Consider the following 9,651-nt stretch of genomic DNA (forward strand, 5'->3'; position numbering starts at 1 on the left):
TGATTTGGGGCAAAGCTAAGTGGCTTACTATGATTTGGGGCACAACTATGTGGCATTCAATATATTGGGAGCACAATTATGTGGCATACTATGATTTGGGTCACAACTAAGTGGTATACTATGAATTGGGACACAAGTAAGTGGAATACTATGAATTATGGACACAACTGTCTGGCATATGAATTGGGGGTACAATTATGAGGCATGGTATGAATCGGGGCACAACTATGTGGCATGATATTAATTGGGGGCGCATCTATGTGGCACAAAACAAATTGGGGGCACTATTGTGTCATAATTTGAACTGGGGCACTATGGTGTGGCATAACGTTTATTTGTTGGTTCCATTAATATTAATATTATGATATTAGCATAAATAAGCTATGAGTAATATATATATATATATATATATATATATATATATATATATATATATATATATATTATGCACACCTGGGCTTGACTAGATTTTAGCTGACTGACAGATTTGGCCACAAATAACTGGGCTATGGATGGCAAAACTGTGTGGGAGGCAGGCCACCACCATCCCTGACAACCTAAAAATATCAATGACTTAACTGGTAGAATACACTTATTTCTTTTACACACATGGGGCCTGATTCATATTTGAACGCTATGTTAATGCAACTTGCGTTAAAAAAAACGTGCATTTAACTTGTACACATGTATGCCCATTTTACAGTGCAGGATACACACATGGATATGTGCAATATTAAGTAATGCCAGAGCACGTGCAAAAAAAAAAAAAAAGAAAATGAACAACTATTAATACTATAATCATTAATAAAAGTGTTTTAAAAAACACTTTTATTTTTTTACATGAAATACATAAATAAGTATATTAATTAATAATTAATGCGTACTGCACATAAAATATTTTTTTTGACAAGTGAGGCCATAAGCCGAAGGCACTTAAGATATTGTGCTAAACAAAATGGATATTTGACTAAATATTCAAGCGCTAATCGTGTTTGTTGTATATTTCAAAATTGTGAATTATAAAGAAACATGATCCTCACTATCATGTAACAAACTAAGCAATCCCCCAAAACAAATCAAACTGGGTGATGGAATACATGTGACAAAAAATACTTATATTATAATGAGGGATAGATCCTCTTCTCTTCTATATCAATTTTGCATTCATAGAAAAATAAACATATGAGAAAAAAAGAGAAAAACAGAACATAGCGTGATACTGTATGAACAACAGAAGATATAAACATAAAAACTATGTGTTCTTAATGATGATGTTCTCAAATGCTTCAGCAATTCTTTCCCCCTAAAGAAGTGCACTTACAAAAAAACTAATTATTTTCTGTGCTTATGTAAACACCTTCTTGAATCTATCAGATGTGATTTGCACCTTCACCTCCAAACTCCCATTGTATTGTACTTACAAACCGTAGAAATATTGAGAGCGTTGCATTTTAGGAATTTTCCAATATCCAGACTCCAGTTGTTTAGTGATGAACATCTCCCCAATGGGTATATTAGACATCAGAAAAAAAAGGAAAAAATACATATCTTGTGATATTGTAAACATAAAATTTTAATTACATAAAAAATATATAAAATCATAAAAAGATATCCTAGGGTACATCAGATATATGGATAGACTCCTACCAGAAACAGATGATATTGCGCATGGTATTAAGGATTGAGGTCTCCCAGGATAAATGTAGTAACAAGCCCTCCAAATGCTCAGATCCTGGTATAAGTGTTCATATGCCTCAAGGAAACAGAAGCTTTACACCAAACGCATTTCAACCACAACAGGTCTTTTTCAAGGATCCTTGAAGAAGACCTGTTGTGGTTGTGTTTTCTATGATTTTATCTGTTTTTCTCTTTTTTCTCATATGTTTATTTTTCTATGAATGCACAATTGAAATAGAAGAGAAGAGGATCTAACCCTCATTATAATATATAATAAGTATTTTTTGTCATTTGTATTCCATCACCCAGTTTGATTTGTTTTGGGGGATTAATTAGTTTGTTACAAGATAGAGAGGATCATGTTTCTTTCTAATTCACAATTTTGAAATATACAATAAACACTATTAGCGCTTGAATTTTTAGTCACATATTCATTTTGTTTATCACTTTTTGGGGAAGTGTATATCCCTGTTCTAAATTGGTAAAGCAGCTTTTAGTTAGGAGCGCAGGACACACTTGGTGCTTTTCTGAATTATACTTGAAATATTGTGCTTATTTGATTGTCAAATGGAAGGTGTCTGTTAGGAACCCCTCCAGTCGGTACAACACAACCCGGAATCTACTCTGCCAGGCAGGTGTTCACTGGAGCCCCTAGTGGTGGGGACAGACTGGGCTGCAGACTGACAGAGGGTCGTGAAGTGTGTACCGGCTGGGGAGAACCCAGGTAAACTAAGTGAAGTCCAAGCAAAGGTCAAGGGCCGGCAGCAGATAGCAATTCCAATAAACAGGCCGAGGTCAAGGGTCACGAGCAGACAGGAAGGTCGGTAAACAGGCCAGAGGTCAGGGTCACGAAATACACAGGCAAGGTCCAAATCCAGGCAAAGGGTCATACACGGGTAAGCAGCAGAATATTCAACGAGCAGGAACAAGGCACAGAGCAGGTCAGCAGACTGGCAACAGAAGCTATAACCGGCAATGAGGCAGCAGACCTCATTGCCTTAAATACACAGTGTCACTCACCGGACTGTGAGTGCCATTTCCCGTGTGTTCAGGAACCGTGGCCGTCCGCCATCCTGAGGATCTGCGCATGTGCAGCCCTTATCAAACCTTCAGTACCTGTTGCTTTTAATTGATTGGATGATCAGGCAACCCTCCCTATTTAAACCACCTGTGATCATTACCTGGTTGCCTGATCTTGGAGTCTCATTCCCCATGAGCCTCTGAAGGTGTTCCTGTGTTCCTCGTGTATTCAGCTCCTGCTGATTCCTGTTTACTGCTATTGTGGTTTCCAGACCACTTCAACTCTCCTGTGTTTATCGTGCCTGCACTCAGCTGATTACTATCTGCTATTACTACCGGACTCCTGTTCGTTTCAACTCTCCTGTGTTCATCGTGCCTGCACTCAGCTGATTCCTATCCGCTGCCTCCGTTACTACTACAGAGTTCCTGATCGTCTCAACTCTCCTGGGTTTATCGTGTCAGCTCTCCGCTGCCTCCGTTACTACTACAGAGTTCCTGATCGTCTCAACGCTCCTGTGTTTATCGTGTCAGCTCTCCGCTGCCTCCGTTACTACTACAGGGTTCCAGACCGCCTCTACTCTCCCGTGTTCAGCGTGCCTTCTCTCCGTTGCCTCCACCACTACTACTGGATACCAGACAGCCTCAACTCTCCCGTGTTCTTCATGTTTCCAGTTCCACTTACTACTGCTTCCTGAGTATTGCTTCGTTGATTCTGGATTACCTGCCGTGCGCTGCACCAACCTGATTTCCGCTTCCACCCTCCAGTGGTCTCTCCTCCTGCCGGCCTTCAGCCGTTCAGGTATCCCTGCACGTCTCTCTGACAGCCTGCTCTCCTGAACCGCGGTATGCATACTTTCCATTGACTTTGCTTTTGTATTGCATATCCATCTGGACTGAGTTGTGTTCTCCTCCGGAGCCTCCTATTCACTGAAGCTATTGTTACCATTGACTTTGTTTCCTATTTGCTGGATAGCTATTGTGACTTTGTATACTTCAAGCAGTGCTTGTCAGTTATCGTTGTATTGTGGATATCATCGTGGGATTCAGTTCTGTGTGCCCTGTGTATACTCTGCTTTACATTCATCTCCTCGTGCCCCTCCTCACATATATATAGCAGTGGTACAACTTGCTGACGCAGACCACTGACTCCTGTTCCCTGTGACACCAGTCTCAAGTATCCTCTCACATAAGCAGTGGTACAACTTGCTATACGCAGACCACTGACTTCCCCGTTACCTACTTTCACCTGGATTCCATTCCTTCACTATAGACAGCGGTACAACTTGCTATACGCAGACCGCTGACTCTCACTACCTCCTCGCTACTCCTGGACATTCCTCCTCACTATAGCAGTGGTACAACTTGCTATACGCAGACCACTGACTTTCCTCACGTTTCCTTGTCCATCTGGTTCCTCGTGTACATTCATCTACTCATTACCAGTTACTGCTAGTCATAGACTTTCCTCGAGCATTCTCTCACCATCTGCTGTTTCTCCTGTTCCGTTGTCACCCTGCTACCAGAGAACCATAGTCCCAACTATATTACTCTGGTAAGTCCATCATCTGGTGATATCCTGGGCAAAGACTCCTAGTGCCCGTGACACACAGATGGCCCAATCAGGGCTTGTATGCACCCCAGCAAACTAATCAGTAGTACAGAGCCAGACCAATCAGGGCTAGCCCCTGACACACACACAGATGCAGGCTAATGCCTGTAATTTCAGCCCCCTGTATAATTAGCCCACAGGCTGTGCCTGTTTTCGCGCATGCGCCCGGCTTCCAGCACTGTCGGGACGCAACGCTATGTGAGAGGCGTCCGGCCGTTGCCGGGCAGGAAGAGGAAATGACGTCCCGGTCGTCAAGGTGACGGCCGGGATGCCAGGGGGAGCCAGAAGCGAGCCGTGGCGGCTGTGAGTACCGCCGCGGCTCGTGACAGTGTCTAGTCTTTTCTATAAATCATACTCCTAAAAGAGGCTGGGTTCCTTGTTTCCTGAATCTTCAGTTAGTTGGGAAGCGGCTCTAGTCAGGCTTAGTACCTACTTGTCTATGTTTCCTTGTCTTTTTATATAATTACTGTGTCTTGCTTGTGTTTTTTCCTTGTCCGCCTTGCCTTTATGCTCTACTCTCTTTCTCTATCTTCTTTCATTTCTCCCTTCTGTTACCCCCTATTTCCTTCCCATCAACCTGCTAAAAGCCTGCTCCTTACAATCACCCTTCCTATACTGTTTCACTGTACCTAGCTAGTAAAACACCCTATCCCCGACGCCAGATTGTCCCCCTGCCCGTCTGACTGATGGCTCCCATGTCCTCTCCGTGAGCCACTAGATTGCACTGCCCCCTTCCCTCCTGCCTGTGGACATTTTGCCCAGCAACAGACCGGCAGCCTGGTACATCCCCACTCTGCTGCAGACTCAGCAACTTCCACTCCTGTCCCAACGCTGGAGCTCTGTGCGGGCTCCAGTAGAGGGGAGCATGAGCAGCTGCCGACCACTGCGCTGAGACGTAGGTCCCATGCCCTGGAGCTTCAGAGTGAAAGCAGGCTGGTGAGGCACAGAAGGATATCCCCTTCCCCTTCTACCACTCAGCCTGCTGTTTTCAGACAAAGTGAAATTCCCTTGGCCTCTCCCCCCACATTCCTCCCTCTGCCAGTGTAACGGGTTAGATGGTTGGCACCCCAGAAGTAGTGTAAGAAAGGATTCTACAGGCCTGGTGGTATGGTAGAGAGGCGAAAGTTCCCCCAATAGTGTTGGAGGAAAATAAGGAACACAGGGCTAAAACTGCAAATAACTTGTGGGTTTATTCTCTTTGCTTGTGGCATAAGGCTTTACTACCACAGCAGACAGATAAGTAGTGGTAGAGTAGGGAATACCATAATACCATCAACATGCAATGTTATTCAACATGTCACAAAATAAATAACATTTTAGGAATCTTGGTTCAACAATAAAGAGACACCAATTAACAAAACACATAGGTCACTGAATAAATATATCCCACTTCAAATATAGGCATGTGCTTAAGTGAAATGAATTTCACTGGATAGATACTTTAGGAAACAACCGGTTGCTACGAGTTAATCAGACTACTACACTAAATGCTGCAGCAGCAGATAATATAGACCAATCAATTACAATACTTTTAGTGCAATTATACTTATTATACTTATCAGACAAAAATCAGTAGAGATGCCACAAGGATTAATCCAGCTTGTTCAGGTTAGATGCTTTCTAGTTCACTTTATGATATGCAGAACCCAAAGGGGTAAATTATAATCTACAGGTTTAAGCGAAGTTTCAGCTGACACATGAAGCTTATTTACTTGTACAAGGTGAAATCAGTAATCAAATTGCCGCATATGTGAATCATGAGCTCCATAAACAACAGCAATTCTACACAATAAACGATTTCCTGTGTAAAGGACAGTGTCCACTTAGCAATCCATCTAATGGAATTAGTAGCTCTCTCCCAGCAACTGTAGAGTAATCAACTTGCAGTTCTCTTATCCGCAACCATTTTAGGCAGTTTCACAATAGAATCAAACTTCTGATGCAATATAGTCTTGTGGTAAATGATTGCTCTCTCTGACCCAGTCAGCTTGCAAATAACTTTAATACAGCAGATTTGGCTGGAACAAAATCTTTCTTTAGACAGTGCTATAACACCTCTCAATAGCAATATTACAGTCCCGGTCAAAGGTTTTATTAACACAGTTTGATGTCTCTAAATAACTTGAAAACAGCAAAGCAAAATAAACTTATCTGTTTTCATATGAGTGCTGCTGACATCTCATGGGCAGTGGCAAGTTAAGTCTTTTCCTATACTGCAAAGGTGCTTCTTTCTGAGCTGGCTGCAAACATCCCTCAGAAAAACAATTCAGCCATAGCATTCAGTGGCTCTTTGTAAGAAGATCCTGCATTAGCTCAGCCAGCAGTCACACTCATCACTTCTCTCACTAGCCAGTCCTTTTCTGGCTCCTCCCCTTTTGCCCAAGAATCTCCCGAAACCTTCTAGTTCATTCATTGCAGTTTGCCCATCCCAAAATGGCAGATGCAATTTGCATTTAACTTCCCAGAGGCACTCTGGGGAACTATAGTTTTCTGAATGAGTGCATACAGTAATATACCTGTGATTTGCAGGATATTACATATGGTTGGAACACCCTAAAGTTTTTCATACATGTAGGCAGAGGCCATGTATTTTTTTTTAAATTTATACTGTTAGGGAGACTTTTGAACCTGTGGGAGACCCAACTACTATTAAATTAATACTAACCATGGAAACTTCCTGCTGCTGGATTAAGCTTCCCCACTCACATAACCGATGTGTATACTTTACCCACTGGTGTGCTGACTGTGCCTACTCGTGTTTGCTCCGCCTTTCATTTCAATGATTTGTGTACTTTTGTGTTGGCTCTGCCAACTGTGAGGCAGACACTGCCTATCATTGCGTATTGCATTTGCCTCACCCTAAAACCAATGTGGGTAGAGCTGTTGGTGTGCTAACTCTGCCTACTTTCATATTCGCTTTGCATACCATTTATTAGGTCCCACCTACATGGGGCCACTTTCAGAATTTTTCCAGGGTCACTTTAAATTCCCAATCCGCCCCAGCATGAGCTACTGTGGTTACAGTTACACCAATGAATAAAAGATTGCACATTATTTTCATCATCCAGTACATTTATTAAAATGTTTATTTCTCTCATCAGGTTGACACGTCCCCAACATATGAGAATATTGTATATGATCCCCACAAAGCAAGAGCTGGTAATGCAAAACAAAACAAACCATTCTGCCCAGGACCACAAACAAAGTGCGTTTGAAAAAATAAGTGTAATAAGTGGGAGGGAGGTCACAAACATTCAGGAGATGTCTGGGATTTTATTAAAACAAACAAATTGATTGTATCAGGTAAATCCCTTACAAAGTAGTAGTTGTATATCATGTTTGACAACTAATTGGATGGGAGGTGCAAATTCAGAGAACATTTATCTCTATGGATAGACGCCGGAGCAGCCCATATGGTTTGGATTATTCAAGGTGGATAGTAACACCTGCCAAACATGGAGCACTGTTAGAATGAGGAGAGAAGCAGAAGGCGGAGACACGAAACATGAACCAATCACTGTAGAAATCTTAAAACAATCAGTTGAAATCAACCATAACTGTCCTTCATTATTTATCCCAACTGGGCCCCCTTCCTCTTCTGCTTCTAGAATCCTCATTCAGCAGGTGACGTAGTGGGACATTTCATGGTCACTGCATCGGGAAGCACAGCAAACAATTTTGCCAACGGGCAACTAAAGATTATAAAGTAAGGTTAAGGGCGGGAAATTTCATTTCAGCAAGTCACAAACATCATTCCTGGGATATGCCAAGATCTCATCAAATGCAATAACACATGACTATATTTATTATCTTTATTATATAGCGTCACCATATATGCAGCACTGTACAGAGGATATGTACCTGTTCACATCAGTCCCTGCCCATAGGACTTACACTCTATCTTTCTTACAACACTAACACACACAACACACAATAGAGTTAATTTTAGTCAGCAGCCAGTTAAACTATAAGTAGGTCTTTGGAGTTTTGGGAGGAAAGTGGAGGTTCCAGAGGAAACACACGCAAATGGGGTGAACATACAAACTCGAACACAGGGTCCTGGTCAGGTATCAAACTCATGACACCAGCGCTATGGGGCAGCAATGCTATATGAAGCTTTGTGTGGTAACTAATGATAATTTCATCTGAAATTCTTTACAGGAAGGCTTTCTGCATGCAGAAGAAATTATTAAAGGCCTAGATAGTGAATCTCTGAGTGCACTCTGTGCACACATATACAGGAGAGACACCCTGGGCACACATATACAGGGAGAGACACCCTGGGCACACATATACAGGGAGAGACACCCTGGGCACACATATACAGGGACACACACTGAGCACACATATACAGGGAGAGATACCCTGGGCACACATATACAGGGAGAGACACCCTGGGCACACATATACAGGGACACACACTGAGCACACATATACAGGGAGAGATACCCTGGGCACACATATACAGGGACAGACACCCTGGGCACACATATATAGGGACAGACACCCTGGGCACACATATACAGGGAGAGACACCCTGGGCACACATATACAGGGACACACACTGAGCACACATATACAGGGAGAGATACCCTGGGCACACATATACAGGGACAGACACCCTGGGCACACATATATAGGGACAGACACCCTGGGCACACATATACAGGGAGAGACACCCTGGGCACACATATACAGGGAGAGACACCCTGGGCACACATATACAGGGAGAGACACCCTGGGCACACATATACAGGGAGAGACACCCTGGGCACACATATACAGGAAGAGACACCCTGGGCACACATATACAGGGACAGACACTCTGGGCACACATATAAAGGGACACACACTGAGCACACATATACAGGGAGAGATACCCTGGGCACACATATACAGGGACAGACACCCTGGGCACACATATATAGGGACAGACACCCTGGGCACACATATACAGGAACAGACACTCTAGGCACACATATACAGGAACAGACACCCTGGGCACACATATACAGGGACAGACACCCTGGGCACACATATACAGGGACAGACACTCTGGCACACATATACAGGGACAGACACACTGGGCACACATGTACAGGGACAGACACCCTGGGCACACATGTACAGGGAGAGACACCCTGGGCACACATGTACAGGGAGAGACACCCTGGGCACACATATACAGGGAGAGACACCCTGGGCACACATATACAGGGAGAGACACCCTGGGCACACATATACAGGGAGAAGACACCCTGGGCACACATATACAGGGACAGACACCCTGGGCACACATATACAGGGACAGACACCCTGGCACACATAGTACAGGGACAGACACA

The sequence above is a fragment of the Mixophyes fleayi genome, chromosome 10, assembly GCF_038048845.1.
Source record: "Mixophyes fleayi isolate aMixFle1 chromosome 10, aMixFle1.hap1, whole genome shotgun sequence".
NCBI classification, from domain to species: domain Eukaryota; kingdom Metazoa; phylum Chordata; class Amphibia; order Anura; family Limnodynastidae; genus Mixophyes; species Mixophyes fleayi.